The following is a 19,428-nucleotide window of genomic DNA, read 5'->3' as shown; positions in this document are numbered from 1 at the left end:
TTTGGTTTGTGGTACTCAGATCTACGCTATCGTGTCCGGAAACGACCTGGTCAAAGTTCCTAGGGGCCAGCGATTGTAGAGATCTTTCATCTCTAGAAAACCTGGGATAATAGTGTGGCGATTATCATAAATTGTCACAGCACGGGTTTTATGCATGGCAAAGAAATACAGCACTGATTACTTAATTATAGAAGAAAGGCTGTATGCTCGGAACTACACTCCTGGAAATGGAAAAAAGAACACATTGACACTGGTGTGTCAGACCCACCATACTTGCTCCGGACACTGCGAGAGGGCTGTACAAGCAATGATCACACGCACGGCACAGCGGACACACCAGGAACTGCGGTGTTGGCCGTCGAATGGCGCTAGCTGCGCAGCATTTGTGCACCACCGCCGTCAGTGTCAGCCAGTTTGCCGTGGCATACGGAGCTCCATCGCAGTCTTTAACACTGGTAGCATGCCGCGACAGCGTGGACGTGAATAGTATGTGCAGTTGACGGACTTTGAGCGAGGGCGTATAGTGGGCATGCGGGAGGCCGGGTGGACGTACCGCCGAATTGCTCAACACGTGGGGCGTGAGGTCTCCACAGTACATCGATGTTGTCGCCAGTGGTCGGCGGAAGGTGCACGTGCCCGTCGACCTGGGACCGGACCGCAGCGACGCACGGATGCACGCCAAGACCGTAGGATCCTACGCAGTGCCGTAGGGGACCGCACCGCCACTTCCCAGCAAATTAGGGACACTGTTGCTCCTGGGGTATCGGCGAGGACCATTCGCAACCGTCTCCATGAAGCTGGGCTACGGTCCCGCACACCGTTAGGCCGTCTTCCGCTCACGCCCCAACATCGTGCAGCCCGCCTCCAGTGGTGTCGCGACAGGCGTGAATGGAGGGACGAATGGAGACGTGTCGTCTTCAGCGATGAGAGTCGCTTCTGCCTTGGTGCCAATGATGGTCGTATGCGTGTTTGGCGCCGTGCATGTGAGCGCCACAATCAGGACTGCATACGACCGAGGCACACAGGGCCAACACCCGGCATCATGGTGTGGGGAGCGATCTCCTACACTGGCCGTACACCACTGGTGATCGTCGAGGGGACACTGAATAGTGCACGGTACATCCAAACCGTCATCGAACCCATCGTTCTACCATTCCTAGACCGGCAAGGGAACTTACTGTTCCAACAGGACAATGCACGTCCGCATGTATCCCGTGCCACCCAACGTGCTCTAGAAGGTGTAAGTCAACTACCCTGGCCAGCAAGATCTCCGGATCTGTCCCCCATTGAGCATGTTTGGGACTGGATGAAGCGTCGTCTCACGCGGTCTGCACGTCCAGCACGAACGCTGGTCCAACTGAGGCGCCAGGTGGAAATGGCATGGCAAGCCGTTCCACAGGACTACATCCAGGATCTCTACGATCGTCTCCATGGGAGAATAGCAGCCTGCATTGCTGCGAAAGGTGGATATACACTGTACTAGTGCCGACATTGTGCATGCTCTGTTGCCTGTGTCTATGTGCCTGTGGTTCTGTCAGTGTGATCATGTGATGTATCTGACCCCAGGAATGTGTCAATAAAGTTTCCCCTTCCTGGGACAATGAATTCACAGTGTTCTTATTTCAATTTCCAGGCGTGTATGTAGCAATGTTGGTAAACCTTGTTGGCATACGCTTAATGAGCAATGTCAAAATGGCATTTTCCAGCAGTATAATGCAAGTCCTCTAACTGCTGTTCACACTACTAACGTCTTGAGAATTGTGAGGATCCTTCACTGGCTTATCTCGTCTCTTAATTTGTCTCAAAAGATCATATTTGGCATGTGACAGGAGGATGAATAGTGGCACACTGGCAATGTTCATAAACTGACATAGCATCGAAAGAAAACATTTAATATGGCACTCGAAGGCTATTTGCTTCCATGTAACAATGAATAGCACAGATTAAGACTATTATGCACAGCAGCTCGAAATGGAATTATAGTTTAATCGGTTAATACCAGTTATGTATGAATTTTTCTACCACGTTTGGTAAATATACGATTTGTGATTCATCGTGTAACATTCCCCACTTCTGCTGACGTATCGTGCCTGTTATATGAACTATAACTATGATAGATATATTCGAAATATAGTACGTATAGCGAAATTTGTGGAACAGTCACTAAACAGCTAGGATATAAAACTTTAAAAATACGAGATCATTCTGTTAACACTGTTAGACGGACGTGAATCAGTGGTGGTGAATAAGATGTAAGAGCGCATGTTCTGTGTATGGAAATGAGACTTCTGAGAAATGTCAATGGAAATGCACATATGGATTCAGCAATGTTGGAAATAAACACTTGCAGAGCAAAAGAAAAGAAGAAAATAAGAGAATGTGTACTGAACATTTACAGAATATAGATCATAAAAGATTACTAGCAAATATAAAGAAATGCAAGCTACACTCAAAAGTAGATTCTGGAAGAAAAAGAAGAAAATTGTGAGGAATATTGTGGCGTTTAATACTAAAACGTGGAAATGTGTCAGTATGATGGCTGCAATACATTAATATTATAAGTAGTTTAGCCGTTTGGGAGTAAACATTTTATTTTTAAGAGAGCTACTCAAACTTAATGACGTGTGATCAACAGAAGATTTGAGTTCTGTACAAATAATAGAATAAAACAAATCCATAGTTACGAAACGTATCATTTCGCGTTTACTGCACCATACGCGCAATTTGTGTATCTTTCCCAGTCTGTAAACGCTCTGTTTCAAACAGTGCGCGGATTAAGTTCCATTGAGTGATGTCAGTGTCTTGTAACAACCTTCGGTACAGAAATTCTTTCCAATCATCTGAATCCTTCGTATTTCTCTAGCTATTTTGCCGCGTGTGTGCAGTTTTATTTTTCATCCGGGGCAGCTCAAGAAATACTTTCAACCCTGCAGCAAAGCAGTGTTAGACCGCTACGTAAAATTGAGATAGCGCCACATCCGACACAATAACTATATAGCACTGACACTCACTTAAAATTCCTAAAATGGAGGATAAGTATTTGATATCTCAGTGGTAGCTAGTACGAATTGTTACATTCTGCATACGTCAATTACTTGGTGGAATTTTGCAGTATGATAATAACTCATCCACATTTGAACTTACATTTCTGAAAAATAGGACGTGTTTTCAACATTTACTCCTGACTTAACTTTATCGCCATACGCCTCAAACAGTGCCTCAAATTCATAAAGCAAATGTCGAAAGAGTTTGAATCTGACACTACAAGGAGGGACACAAACCCAATATTATCCCACAAGTAAGCGTAAGGACGTGTCGCAATTAACTTCCGAATTTGATTTGTTGCACTTTCTGCTAAAAACCAAGTATGCAAGACAACTTAGCGTATTCCTTTTGGTCGAGTTAGGCCATAAAGCGAGGGGTTTCTTAAGCAGAGAAACTGTGACTGAAAACGTTATGTATTAGGTTGTGATACATCCGTGAGACCCATACCATATCAACTTCAGCAACAAGTGCGATAGGTTTCAGAGCCATTAATTTGTAAAGCAACTTAATAAGCGAAATTTGACAATTAAATCTCTCCTCTTCGCCTAATGGCTGTCCATCTGCTACCCTTCTTTCTCTCTGTCCACCACCTCCACCCACTCCTCTGTCCATCTCCTGCTGCTCCTCCATCTGCTCCTGTGCGTAGGTGCAACCACAACCGAGGGGTATCTGTTGAGAGGCCAGACAAACATGTGGTTCCTGAAGAGGGGCAGCAGCCTTTTCAGTAGTTGCAGGGGCAACAGTCTGGATGATTGACTGATCTGGCCTTGTAACATTAACCAAAACGGCCTTGCTGTGCTGGTACTGCGAACGGCTGAAAGCAAGGGGAAACTACAGCCGTAATTTTTCCCGAAGACATGCAGCTCTACTGTATGATTAAATGATGATGGCGTCCTCTTGGGTAAAATATTCCGGAGGTAAAATAGTCCCCCATTCGGATCTCCGGGCGGGGACTACTCAGGAGGACGTCGTTATCAGGAGAAAGAAAACTGGCGTTCTACGGATCGGAGCGTGGAATGTCAGATCCCTTAATCGGGCAGGTAGGTTAGAAAATTTAAAAAGGGAGATGGATAGGTTAAAGTTAGATATAGTGGGAATTAGTGAAGTTCGGTGGCAGGAGGAACAAGACTTTTGGTCAGGTGATTACAGGGTTATAAATACAAAATCAAATAGGGGTAATGCAGGAGTAGGTTTAATAATGAATAAAAAAATAGGAGTGCGGGTTAGCTACTACAAACAGCATAGTGAACGCATTATTGTGGCCAAGATAGACTCAAAGCCCATGCCTACTACAGTAGTACAAGTTTATATGCCAACTACCTCTGCAGATGATGAAGAAATAGATGAAATGTATGATGAGATAAAAGAAATTATTCAGGTAGTGAAGGGAGACGAAAATTTAATAGTCATGGGTGACTGGAATTCGAGTGTGGGAAAAGGGAGAGAAGGAAACATAGTAGGTGAATATGGATTGGGGGGAAGGAATGAAAGAGGAAGCCGCCTTGTAGAACTTTGCACAGAGCATAACTTAATCATAGCCAACACTTGGTTCAAGAATCATAAAAGAAGGTTGTATACCTGGAAGAATCCGGGAGATACTAGAAGGTATCGGATGGATTATATAGTGGTAAGACAGAGATTTAGGAACCAGGTTTTAAATTGTAAGACATTTCCAGGGGCAGATGTGGATTCTGACCACAATCTATTTGTTATGAACTGCAGATTGAAACTGAAGAAACTGCAAAAAGGTGGGAATTTAAGGAGATGGGACCTGGATAAACTGAAAGAACCAGAGGTTGTAGAGAGTTTCAGGGAGAGCATAAGGGAACAATTGACAGGAATGGGGGAAAGAAATACAGTAGAAGAAGAATGGGTAGCTCTGAGGGATGAAGTAGTGAAGGCAGCAGAGGATTAAGTAGGTAAAAAGACGAGGGCTAATAGAAATCCTTGGGTAACAGAAGAAATATTGAATTTAATTGATGAAAGGAGAAAATATAAAAATGCAGTAAATGAAGCAGGCAAAAAGGAATACAAACGCCTCAAAAATGAGATCGACAGGAAGTGCAAAATGGCTAAGCAGGGATGGCTAGAGGACAAATGTAAGGATGTAGAGGCTTCTCTCACTAGGGGTAAGATAGATACTGCCTACAGGAAAATTAAAGAGACCTTTGGAGAGAAGAGAACCACTTGTATGAATATCAAGAGCTCAGATGGCAACCCAGTTCTAAGCAAAGAAGGGAAGGCAGAAAGGTGGAAGGAGTATATGGAGGGTTTATACAAGGGCGATGTGCTTGAGGACAATATTATGGAAATGGAAGAGGATGTAGATGAAGACGAAATGGGAGATAAGATACTGCGTGAAGAGTTTGACAGAGCACTGAAAGACCTGAGTCGAAACAAGGCCCCGGGAGTAGACAACATTCCATTTGAACTACTAATCGCCTCGGGAGAGCCAGTCATGACAAAACTCTACCATCTGGTGAACACGATGTATGAGACAGGCGAAATACCCTCAGACTTCAAGAAGAATATAATAATTCCAATCCCAAAGAAAGCAGGTGTTGACAGATGTGAAAATTACCGAACTGTCAGTTTAATAAGACACAGCTGCAAAATACTAACGCGAATTCTTTACAGACGAATGGAAAAACTGGTAGAAGCCTACCTCGGGGAAGATCAGTTTGGATTCCGTAGAAATGTTGGAACACGTGAGGCAATACTGACCTTACGACTTATCTTAGAAGAAAGATTAAGAAAAGGCAAACCTACATTTCTAGCATTTGTAGACTTAGAGAAAGCTTTTGACAATGTTAACTGGAATACTCTCTTTCAAATTCTAAAGGTGGCAGGGGTAAAATACAGGGAGCGAAAGGCTATTTACTGTTTGTGCAGAAACCAGATGGCAGTTATAAGAGTCGAGGGGCATGAAAGGGAAGCAGTGGTTGGGAAAGGAGTAAGACAGGGTTGTAGCCTCTCCCCGATGTTATTCAATCTGTATATTGAGCAAGCAGTAAAGGAAACAAAAGAAAAATTCGGAGTAGGTATTAAAATTCATGGAGAAGAAGTAAAAACTTTGAGGTTCGCCGATGACATTGTAATTCTGTCAGAGACAGCAAAGGACTTGGAAGAGCAGTTGAACGGAATGGATGGTGTCTTGAAGGGAGGATATGAGATGAAGATCAACAAAGGCAAAACAAGGATAATGGAATGTAGTCAAATTACGTCGGGTGATGCTGAGGGAATTAGATTAGGAAATGAGACACTTAAAGTAGTAAAGGAGTTTTGCTATTTAGGGAAAAATAACCGATGATGGTCGAAGTAGAGAGGATATAAAATGTAGACTGGCAATGGCAAGGAAAGCGTTTCTCAAGAAGAGGAATTTGTTAACATCGAGTATAGATTTAAGTGTCAGGAAGTCGTTTCTGAAAGTATTTGTATGGAGTGTAGCCATGTATGGAAGTGAAACGTGGACGATAACTAGTTTGGACAAGAAGAGAATAGAAGCTTTCGAAATGTGGTGCTACAGAAGAATGCTGAAGATAAGGTGGGTAGATCACATAACTAATGAGGAGGTATTGAATAGGATTGGGGAGAAGAGAAGTTTGTGGCACAACTTGACTACAAGAAGGGATCGGTTGGTAGGACATGTTTTGAGGCATCAAGGGATCACAAATTTAGCGTTGGAGGGCAGTGTGGAGGGTAAAAATCGTAGGGGGAGACCAAGAGATGAATACACTAAGCAGATTCAGAAGGATGTAGGTTGCAGTAGATACTGGGAGATGAAGAAGCTTGCACAAGATAGAGTAGCATGGAGAGCTGCATCAAACCAGTCTCAGGACTGAAAACCACAACAACAGGAACTCCTCCTAAGATATTGTCGCAATGGCAGATGTATCACAAAACTTAAGACTAAAGTTGGTGAAAGCTGTTAATGCTGTCTGTTTCCTTACGCCGTATGTTAATATTAGCTGAGTATCCTGTGTTACTGGGGTATGTACTTATTCCAATCTTCTATTAGTCTCTCTCCTCTTCGCCTAATGGCTGTCCATCTGCTACCCTTCTTTCTCTCTGTCCACCACCTCCACCCACTCCTCTGTCCATCTCCTGCTGCTCCTCCATCTGCTCCTGTGCGCTCTCTCTGTCGATCTACTGCCCCCTCTAATTCCATTAGTTCATCTTTTGCTGTCCATCTACTTCTTCCCCTCTGTCCGCCTCCTCCTATTTCTGTCCACCCCCTCTTCTTCCTTCTCCCAAGTCAACCCCTTTCTCTGTCCATTTCCCATTCCCCACTTTCTTCTTTCTGGCAGTCTCCTCCTCCCAACTCCACCCTCTGTACCTCTCATACTCTATACCTTCTATGTCGTACTCTCCTTACTTCATCTCTCCTCTTCTTTCTCTGTTTCCGTTTCTCCAGCACCCTCTATTTCACCCTCCTCCCTACTCTCTCTGTCAGCCTCCTCCAACCACTTCTCTCTGTCCATCTCCTCCTACCCTTTCCCTCTTCACATTATCACCGAGTTCAGCTGAAATCAAACCAGGGTTCGGAAGAATTTTTAGTTAACGACATTGCCAGCCTATGCGCTTGTCACATACATTTAACATGTTTCCCTTATATTTGTAAAAATATTTCATCTCTACCCCTACAGAATGGCGTCCTGCAGTTTCGTTTTGAGGTAACTCAATTTTTATTACTTCATATCTTCTCAACTACGTGTCGTACAGTAATATAATTTTGCACCTACATTCATTGGTGTAAGTGCATACCGTCTGCAAAACTTGTTCCGAATCGAGCTAGTAATACAGAAGTATTAAATTAGAGTGTAATGCACGATGCAGCACTTCTACAAATTTCTTAGTATTTATGACGTCATATGTCCTGACTTACGTGTCGTAGAATCATATTTTTGCAGGTACATTCAATTTTATATGCATGTGCTGTCTTCAGAATGTATTTCGAATAAAGTAAGCAGTAAAGAAGTAATAAATTAAAACGTCATATCTGATTTTACTTCACAAGCAGCAAAATGTAGTAAGCGATAAACTTTTGCGCGGGGTGTCACTGAGAGAAAGTCTCGTAAGGGTTTCAAATTATGTGTTAAGTTTGTTGCACGTCACTAAGTGCTCTCACGCTCAAGACCTGGGTGAATATAGTTTGGCTATTTGATCTTCATAGGTTACAATACTTTTTCTACGCCACCTCCACTATTTTGAAATTGAGACGGTTCTTACGCCCACAGTTACTCTTCCCAGACAGTAAGTAAAAGTGTATCAAGTTTGGTTGAAATGGATCCATTGGTTTAGCAGACGTGAATCTACATATACGCATCCACTTTTTCGATGTATGAATGTACTGATATACAGCCTAATCTAAAAGCAGAAGGATATTGCAATAACTTTCACCTCAACCACGCCAAGCCTTCGTGTGAAGCATAATCAAAATTCTGGAGGATATTACTGTAATAAATTTGAAAATACGTTCTCACTGGACTTTTGATCGTGCAATGTTTTGCTGTGTCAAGCGTCTCCTAAGCGATATGGTAGCTACAGCACACATATTTCCTAGCTTTGTCGAATAAGAACGTATTTCCAGAAAATAAAAGAAAATATGCACCTTTTTCTTACTTCTAGATCACCCCATTATTAATTTAAGGGCTGTCTTTGTGTTGTAGGCAAGAAGTAAATGGGACTTTGTTGTTCATTATTGGTAAATAATGAGACAAAAATACTTCAGTCCTTCATTACTATCACTAATAGTTCTCTTCTATTCTTGTTAATAAGTGGAATAATGTTTCTTTTGGTACTGTTGACAAATATCATTATTTTGCCTAGTACAATTATGGGACCAATTTGTCGTTAAAGGTGCATCATCAGTTCTGAGGACCAGAAGAAACTAAATGACACATATAGGTACCGTACACGGTACACAACTGTGTGTTTCATAAGTTGGACTATGGCAGCCATGTCACATGCAGATATCCCAAACCCCTTGATGAACATAAATGAAGCCTAATCGTATTATTTAATGGCATTTATTTAGGTAAGTCATTAATGTGTCTCGAATTGTAATTTAGCGTCTTTTCTATAGCTATGTTAATCGCATCTTATCACAATGCAGATGTTAGTATTACTTTTCATCGTGACTCCAATTTACAGACTGTAGAATTTTAATCGCAACTTAATGGAACCAGACGTAAAACTCAACTCCCATAGAGAGAAGAATTGCAAATGACCCGTGAGTCTGGGATTCGCTCAAGACACAAATGTATTGTCACATGAGTTGAATACCGAAAACGGTCTCATGGAGTGCAACAAGCATGAGAAAAATGTCGACAGCAAAAATAGGATTCATCAACCAGCACATGACATCACACCAGTGAATTAGATATAAGCACTGCGTTTCTAATAGTAGGCTGTTCTGATACCTAGGCGGAGACTATTCAGGAGGAAATTGCAATCAGAAAGATGAAAGATGAAACCATAATACGAATAGGATCACGGGACGCAGAAAGTTCAAAATTAATTTTTCTTTGGTATGAATTATAAAGTAGAAACAATTTAAAACGATAACAATATCGACCTCAGTTTTAATGAGGATCTAAGGAACAAGTGCCTCGTAGAAAATTGCCTTCTGCAGAACGTGATAACATGCAAACTTATTATTAGGTAGTACAGGAAACGCAGAAAAGGTTATGAGGGCGGAAGATAAAATGTATTATTTAAAATTTTCATGTTTTGTAAAATCCCGTTTAGTGTTTTGTTCACGTCAGCCCTAGTCAGCATTGAAGTGAATGAAGCTTAGTCTTTACTGTTTGTATAAATGTTTAAATATTTTACTACTTTGAGTGGCATAAGCAACGATACAGGAACCGAAAAGGATGTGGGATGACGTCACTGGAGGCGCACAGAGCAATGACATTGAGGAGCGTGACACCTGGCGGGATCCGCCACAACTACGCCGGACTGTGAGCTCCAGCAAATAATGTTTCTTTCTGTGAAGAAATAATATAACTGACTATTAAGTGAAGTGTAACACGTAAGCCGCAGTGTCTTATATTATTGTGAAGGGGAACGAAAATTCTTTTCAGTTGTCTCGTCCTGTAAGGAGCAGCTGGAACTATTACTTGGCTCTGACTTTCTTGCTCTTCTTAACTTCTCAAACCTTCTTCCTAAAACATCTTTTGACCCTGTTGTATTTCTTGTGTTAATGGCTTTTAGGTTTGCAATTCATTCCTGTTGGTTTTTTCAGTGTGTAATTTGGGTCGTCAGGTTCCGTTGATGATATGGAAAACGTTTCTGGTCAAGCGACAGTAGTCCATTCGTGGTATATGAAATAGAATTTCATACGCCTTTTCGGTGCAAGTGAGGTGGACCGTTTTTGAGTTGGACGTCCTCTACAGGAGATGTTCAAAAGACTGGATGCACATAAGCTCAAAAACGTTTTTGTGTGGAACTGGAAGAAATGAAAGGAAATGAGGAAATATGACTTGTGAATTGAGCCAATAGGGGACTAACAGTTTATTACTGGACATGCTGGAAAGATCTTTTTAGACATTTATTAAGCATAATAGGTAATTTGAGGAGATCAAAACAATGGAAGATGTAGATAATGATGCAATAGTCGTCTGAGGAAATAATTGGTTTTTTTCTCAGCAAAAGAGAGTACAAAAACGAATAACAACTTAATTTAATTGTACACAAGAAACACGTTCAGGCCTGGTCTCAGCATTGTGAAAAAGCAAAAACGTTTCATAGAGGGAAACAATTAAGTGATAGTAATAAATAGACCTTCTGCTGAGAAAACAGTAAAAGTATATAGGCTGCAATTAATGTAGTCCATAAATTTCTCAGGTGATGGGTAAAAGAAGGCCACCTAAGTTACACTCGAGTGGTTAGTAATGTAGCAGTCCACAGTGGTGGCCAACGGATTAACAGAATTGCATGAAATCTGTACAGTGCAGCATACTAGGTACATTGTGTACTGCACGTTACTTTCAAGGAATGGATAATGATTCTTAGTACTGTGGTGTCATTTGTCTTGGGCTGCAGGCACCTATGAACTGAATCGCTGTGAAAGGATGAAGAGGCTACGTCTTTCGTCGGATACTATTTTCAACACTTCCTTTGAATTTCATTGAGAGCAAACTGCCACAGAACTGGTCAGTATTACGCATAGCAAGTATTTAAAACAATATTAGCAGTTACCTCTCTCAAGTAGATTGAGGAGTCTATATGTCGGAGAATGCTCTGAAACGTCCCACGAATCTCTATTTAACGATCTGGAGGTTTTTTCAAGGATTAATTAGGAAAGTAGCTTGTAGTTAAACAATACAATAGGGAACTTCTTAATTTCATTTTCTGCACGTGTTACGTGATTGACTACTGGAATACTATATGAGTTCCAAATATGTGATTTATTCATAATATATTCAGTAACGGACACACACACAAGCACACACACACACACACACACACACACACACACACACACACACATGATGAAAGGCAAACGTGATCGAGTAGGAAAATTCTTTTATCATTCTATACACTGGTGTGAATCCTTTCTAATGTACTATAACAGTTATACGATATCGAAAAGAAGCGAAATGCTCCCCTCGGTACTTACGCGAGTGGGCTGCTCATAACTCGTTCATTCCTGTTACATGGAATTTGTATATAACTCAGTTTAACCGTTCCTGCAGTAATTAGCTGACTTCATTACAATCAATAATACGAAAATAAAATAAAAGAAAAAAACCCTTGGTCCATGATCTATGATTTTAAAACTAAATAGTTATCCCACAGAAGGTGAAGATCTAAATTATGAAAAAGAAATTGTGCTGCCACAGTAAAGCAGCGAACTTTCCAAGAGGAAAAAATATATTCAGATCTTTATAGTGTGTTCTTCAAAGATGAAAATTTTCATTTCTTTGTTGATGAAAATTATGAATGTATAAGAGGAAGTGGAGTACCAGAATATCTATACTCCAGTACATAAATTCGCTTCACGTTACTAATGCAAATAAATTAAAGCCATAATTGACTGAATGTGTTAAAGTGACCACTATTTAAATATCATTACATACGAAAATAATCGGTGTAAAAGCTGAGCGCAATAGGTATATACTGAAAAAAATATTAACACAGACTGACTTTGTACTTAGAGAAGAACACCCAAAAAGAGAATGATCTTTCTCTTAGGTATTCTGTGGCTTGCTGTCCTTTCTTTCTTGTTACCCAGGCCTATAATTTATTAATTGTGTTTACTCAACAGTATGTGATATGTCTTACAGCATTTATCGCAGCTTTGTCAGTGCCATTTCCTCCTCAAGCATCATTCATTAAATATATATAGAATAGATTTTGCTGCATATTACTCTCTTAATTTTAATCCTTATACTTTGTGGCTTTTTTATATTTCGCTTTAGACCTTTGTTATCCTAGCTCAATATGGCTTTTATTAATTGTTTATTTAAATTTTATGTCACAGTTGAATGTAGTTTGTACTGGGGACAAGATTCGAATATAGCCATTCATTTTCAAAACAGACCTGCACTAAAACTGCTTATCATAGTAAAATTCCATTGAGATACTGTGTAACGTCCAAACAACACAGTTATACAACAGTTATGGAATTAACTTACTACACGCGTTATACATTCAACACATGAAACTTAAGAAGTATAAACAACACGTTACTGTGGCAAAAATTTTAAATAATGAATTATCAAAACACAGATCTTCGTCCATTACCAACAAAATGGTGGAGCTACATAAACAGTTTTTATTGTTTCTGCCACATTAGTCGACCTATGCCCGTTATGTGAGCTGTGTATTGTTACAGTTTCTTTTCCATACTTGGGTTTTATTGGATGTTTTAATAGTTTCTTTTGTATACTGCATGTTTGTATCAGTTTTATTTATACAGCTGTAATCGTGTACAGAGTAAATATATACCCAGGCTTCGACAGATTCTTAGTTGGTTGCACTTTACGAGCTCATACTCATAACTGTTTGGAGCCACAATCTACAGCTACTGAGTGTAAATGCAGCATGGGTTAACAGATGATATATGGGACAATAACGCTGTAACAACAGCTGTCTTTTCGTTTCCTTTCATATAATTGTAAACTATTTGTCTACGAACGATTGTCAAGTGGAATATAAGGGAGGATGTGTGCTCACGCTTTTGTTATTTTGTTCTACTTTATTTATTGTCAGGCTGCAGATTTTTTGTGGTTCGTTTGTTAATTACACTCATGTTCAGAAAAAAACCCACCTTGAACGACTAGATACCGCACGCTCATATTTACGGGACATGTACATTAGTACGTTCTGCAGAAATCATTGGCGTTTCAGTCAACTTGGTTCAGCAAATGTCCTGTTGGTAGTACGCACAGAGTTCGCCATGGGCTCTTATGACTTGTTCCATACGTGATGGCACCGACGCGAGCCGGCCGTTGTGACCGAGTGGTTCTAGGCACTTCAGTCCGGAACCATGCTGCTGCTACGGTCGCCGGTTCGAATCCTACCTCGGGCATGGATGTGTGTGATGTCCTTAGGTTAGTTAGGTTTAAGTAGTTCTAAGTCTGCAGGACTGATGACCTCAGATGTTAGGTCGCATAGTGCTTAGAGCTTCTTTTTTTTTCTTTTTTTTTTTTTTTTTTAGAATCGACGCATATAAGGTGTAAATGGCGTCCTGTGAAATAGCCATCATTGCTGAATTCATCTGGTTCCAAAGTTCATCTGTGGTGACTGACGTTGGGTCACATCGTTCCACCATATCCCACACATTTTCGATTGGCGGAAAGTCTAGTGATCTGGCGGGCCAGAGCAAAAAGCTGACATCCTGTGACACCAAAAATGCACGTGTCCGTGCCGAAACATGTGATTGAGCATCGTGGTGCTGGAATTTGCGGTCTGAGGTGGTGTACAGAAAGGGTATGGCCACTGGTCGCAGGATGTTATTCAGGTAGGTCACACAGATCACAGTGTCCTGGACACGCACCAACTGTGATTTGTGGTTGTACCCAATAATACCCCACACCGTAAGGCCTTGAGTTGCTGTTATATGTCTTGTGCGAATGCGGTCACTGTGATGCCGCTCACCCTGTCTTTGGCGAACCAAACCACGGCCATCAATTCCAAATAAACCAGAACGTGAACTTGTCCGAAAAAACTGCCTGCTGCCATTACTGTCCCAAGTGACGTTATTCCATTCACCATTACCGTTTAGCATGTTTCTGCACATTCGTAAAAGGTAGGCAGAGAATGAGCGACGTGCACGAAACCCAGTGTACGATGTGTTACACTGTTCCACAGTTGCGCAAGAACTTAGGAGGACACAGATCTGTCCTGCAATGCCATCATATGAGGTTTCGACCTTCTCGGAAGATGGTCTGACCCATCTCGTCGTGCTCTACGGCCTTCCGCGAACCATTCTGCACACGCCCGTTGTTCAGACGAAACACTTCGTCCCATACGAGCAGCAATTTCCAAAACTGATGCATCACATTCTCTGATATCAATAACTCCCCCTCATTCTGACTCACTGGTTTGACAATAAAGTTCGCACATAGATCTGCGAGGTATGCTTCACGTCTGCTCAAGTAACATTGATCCATTATCTTCGGTTTATAGCGAGAACGAGAGCTGCAGGCACATTTTACTAGTAGGTCGTGCCGTGCCGCGATATCGATGTCGAATCTAAACCCACGGGGCGACATGTTTAAAATGCTAATCATTTCTTCAGAGCATGTCCTGTGAATATGAACGTCCTGACTCTAGTCATTCAAGGTGTTCTGTTTTTTTTTCTGAACACGAGTGAACATTGTATAATGGATCTCTACAAGCATTTAAAATATATTTGTTTTTAATAAAATCACCCTTTACCTCATATTTTATCGTACAATATCTAAGCGCAATGGTCTGTACACCTGTATCTATCTGTATTATCTCCTGCTGGAAAGGCTTTGAACATTCCTTTAAAAAAAGTTGTTTTAATAAAGCCATGAAACTAATGTGCAGCAACGACATCTAGCATGCCAGATGCAAACAAGTCAATAATCAGTGTACGACAGTGTAATAGTTGCCTTACATTGTCAGTATTTATGTTATTGTGTGGTACTCAAATTTTTTAATTTGTGACAAATCTTCCTTAGGTAATGCCTGTCACTGTGCCATGTATATCTACACTGATGTGATATGACCAGTATACTGTATAGACCAAGATTTGGGAACATTTCAGTTTGCTTTCAGTGCTATTTGATTCTGTATTTTGTAAATTGGATACATCTGGACTCCAAGCTATCTCTTTTGCACACACACACACACACACACACACACAAACACACTCACACACACACACACACACACACACACACACACACACACACACACACACACACACACACACACTCACAGATCACAAAGTATTTATAAATCAAGTTATTAATTACAATCAATAATGACCACAATTGGATCTCTGTATACACAGAGCTAATTATTAATAACAATTAATAACTTGATTTATAAATACTTTGTGGTCTGTGACTGAAATACAAGAAAATAAATATTTCCCTCGGTGGATGAAGAATTTTTACTGTGCCTATCTGTATGTCGTAACCTGTGAGAGAAAGTGAAACGAGTCCTAACAATTTTTAAAAACAAAATACAGTAAATTTATGCATTATGAAATAAATTCGTTCATTTGAAGATTACTTACTATACCATATCACGTTATTAATAACAATTAATAACTTGATTTATAAATACTTTGTGGTCTGTGACTGGAATACAAGAAAATCAATATTTCCCTGGGTGGATGAAGAATTTTTACTGTGCCTATCTGTATGTCGTAACCTGTGAGAGAAAGTGAAACGAGTCCTAACAATTTTTAAAAACAAAATACAGTAATCTTATGCATTATGAAATAAATTCGTTCATTTGAAGATTACTTACTATTTCATGTCAACGAGCCATGTGAGACCAAATGAAATAGTAATTCAACTGTCTCGATTTTTGGAGTTCCTTATTTTCTACTTGACGGGTACCAGATGTGAGACTGACGAAATGCTCGAGTTTAAAATTGGAAACCACGTAGCAGGCGAAGTAAGGAATGAATTCTGCTACCTGGGAAGCAAAATAACGAGAGATGGACGAAGCAAGAAAGACACAAAAAGCAGACTAGTACAGGCGAAAAGTGTATTCATGGGCAAAATAAATCCTCTAGCATCAGAAACAATTGTTAATTTGAGGAAGAAAAATCTGAAAAAGTACTTTTGAAGCATAACATTTCATGGTAGTAAATCATGGACTGCTGCAACTACGAAAAGAAGAGAATGAAAGTGTTAGAGATGCGGTGCTGTAGAAAAATGATGAATACTAGGTGGATTAATAAGATTAGCAATGAGGAATCTGTCCATCGAATCAGTGCAGAGAAGAACGTGTGGAAACCACTGACACAAGACGGGAAACGATAATAAGACGTGTGAAAAAGGAATAACTTTCAAAGTACTAGTGGGAGCTGTAAGAGGTAATAAACTGCAGTCGAGCCAGAGACTGGAATATATCCAACAATTAATTGACAGATGGGGTGTAATAGTGGAATTCGTGTCGGGTCACCTCAAACCAGTCAGAATAACGTTGACTAAAAAGAAAGACCCACTCATGACAGATGACATAGATCAATGAAATATGACAAGATCGTATCAATTTACACTATCTACATCAAGACTCAGTTTGGTTATTTCCCTCAATATGCTCAACCTCGATTGCGAGTTCTTGATCAAGGTAATGAGCGAAGGGAGGGAAGACTCCATTATTTCCGTCAAAAATAAATATTCTTTTACTAATAATTGAAGTTCCTTTCACGTTCCTGTCGGAAATAAATGATAGAGCGAGGCTTAATACTCCTTGTGGCCTGACTAACCAGCACGTAACCAACTGTGAATAGAGTAGAGCACTGAGTAGACCATCTCTCTGAAGAATCAAAATAAGGGTATTTGTGTTCGAATGGCAACACATTTGGAGAATTAAACGTATGTGTACGTCTTTTCAGAGCAGAAAAATACTTAACTTTCCGCAGTCATGCTATGAAAATTTATATAATCGTAGAAGAGACAGCAACATAGTCTTAAGTGTGTGGTACATATTAACGATACAGATGAATGTAATCAGCAAAGTATCATATCGATTTTTTCCAGAGAAAGTAAATACACGTAGCAAATAATTCGCGCTGGGTGTAAATTTTTTATAGATACATAATTTCCAAGAAACTTCAGGGCTGGTAAAATTGCGCAACGCATTAAGAAAGACGTTAGAACGATCGACATGTTTAGGAAACTGTTCTGTTTTTGCAGCGCGGGAAATAATGGCCGATGACAATATACAGATTCTACATTGTCAGACTACTTTAATTTACCTTATACACTGCTCTGGTTGCATGTCTTCCTGCAGAAAATATTCAACCATAAATACAGTTCGTTCTTGCTGTCACACATTGGCGTTACATTTTTTGGAAATGAACAATACGTCTATGTAAGTCCCCTGTAATAAGAAGGGGTGTGGCTGAACGTGTCCGTGTAAGCAGTTTACTTATTTCACGGCAGTATTGAAATGAAAGTTGCTAGAAAAGTTGTACGCACTGAAAAAATGTAACACGAAACTTTAAGCTGACCATCGTTCATGATCAACAAGCGTGCTGAGAAGAGTCAAACTGGAAGACTAGTTTACGCGAGAGTCGGCGGTCGCAGGTAGGAGCGGACGTGTTACGCGGGGCTGCCTACCAAGCCATCCGGCAGGGGCGCCGGAGCCAGACTGAAGCGCGCACCGCAGAAGCAGATAACGGCAGAGCTCCCGCCGTGCCACGCGAGAAGCCGCCCTGCGCAGGCGCAGTCCGGGGCGACCTTTGTTCCTGTATCGGTGTCATACAGACAATACGCACTATATGGTCAGCCTCTGTTTGTTCGTTACATCACGCCGTCTTTAGGGTTTTGTACATATGAAGCTATAATAGGGATAAGTGACAACAATAGAGAGATGTATGAACGATATAACATATTCTGATTACTCTTCAGAAGGTAAATCCACATCTACATACATAGACCGTAAGCTGCCCTATGTGCACGGTGGAGATTACCTGATACTACTAGAAGTTATCTTGTTTCCTGTTCCACTTGCAAATAGAGCAAAGAGAAAGTTGTTGTCTATGTGCCTCCATATGAGCCCTAATTTCTGTTATCTTATCTTCACAGTCATTTCGCGAAATGTAGGCTGGTGGAAGTAGAATCGCTTTGCAGTGAGCCTCAAATGCTGGCCCCGCAGCTCGTAAACGTCTGAAAAATATCAAGCAGCCGTCTTCAGCTGCTCATAAAAATTTTCATATACTCAAAGTGTTTCACGCGACTATCATCAGGGCTATAAAAACAATCACTGCATCTTGTTAGGCGAAATATAAAATAATTAACGCCAGGTGATAAAATCATATATTAAACATTTTTGCCGTATCGTACTTAATGTTGCCAATTTATAAAAACTGTGCTAGATAGGACATTCATTCGTGTTATAACTGTAATTGACGTTTGCAGATTTAACAAGAATGAGTGCACAACCTAGCACAGTTATTATTCATCAACAGCTTAAGGCGGTAACACACTTTTCAATTTCCTCAATTTTGTGAAAGGAATGTCGTCTTCCTTCCAAGAATTCCCATTTCAGTTCATGATGTATGTCCGTAATAATTGCGGGTTGATCGAACCTACCGGTAACAGATCTAGCGGCTCGCCTCGGAATTGATTCTGTATATTCCTTTAATCCGACCGTATGGGGATTCCGAACACTCCAGCAGCACTCAAGAATGTGTCGCAATAGCGTTCTATATGCAATTTCTCCTACAGCTGAACCAAATTTTCCAGATGTCTTCCCAATGTATCGAAATCCGCACCCTCCCAAGTACAGCCATTACGTGCAACCGCTTTGCAACGTTACGCCAAGATATTTAATCGACATGACTGCCTTAAGTAGCAATCTAGCAATGTTGTTTTCGAACACTACAGGATTGTTTTTCCTATTCACACGCATTAAATTAAATTATTCTACATTTACAACAAGTTATCATTCATCACAGCAACTAAAAATTTTCTGTAAGTGCACGTGTATCCTCCCACAGTCAATTGACGATGACACCTTGCCCTATACAACAGCATTATCTTCAACAAACAGCCGCAGATTTTTGCTGACCTTGTCCAACAGATAATTCATGTATAAAGAGAATAAGAGTGATCGTATAACACTTGCCTGGGACACTCCTGACGAAAACCTTGGCTCTGATGAATGCTCACCACTCAGGACAACGAAATGGGCTTTATTCCAGGAGAAGGTTTTGAA

The 19,428-nt window shown here is 40.6% G+C and overlaps 1 protein-coding gene across 1 annotated transcript in view; it reads right to left on the bottom strand.

Annotated features, from left to right (window-relative positions):
• LOC126176995 (uncharacterized) overlaps nucleotides 1–17,833 on the bottom strand; it is a 434,921-nt gene extending 417,088 nt beyond the window's left edge. The window contains exon 1 of the mRNA XM_049924207.1: nucleotides 17,465–17,833. The gene's annotated coding sequence lies outside the window, so the exon portion shown is untranslated. The remainder of the gene's footprint in view (nucleotides 1–17,464) is intronic.
• Between the last annotated feature and the right edge of the window lie 1,595 nt (nucleotides 17,834–19,428).

The sequence above is a fragment of the Schistocerca cancellata genome, chromosome 3 (assembly GCF_023864275.1).
Source record: "Schistocerca cancellata isolate TAMUIC-IGC-003103 chromosome 3, iqSchCanc2.1, whole genome shotgun sequence".
Classification (NCBI taxonomy): domain Eukaryota; kingdom Metazoa; phylum Arthropoda; class Insecta; order Orthoptera; family Acrididae; genus Schistocerca; species Schistocerca cancellata.
The sequence above is the reverse complement of the archived record's forward strand: the minus strand, read 5'-3'. Positions and strand labels throughout refer to the sequence as shown.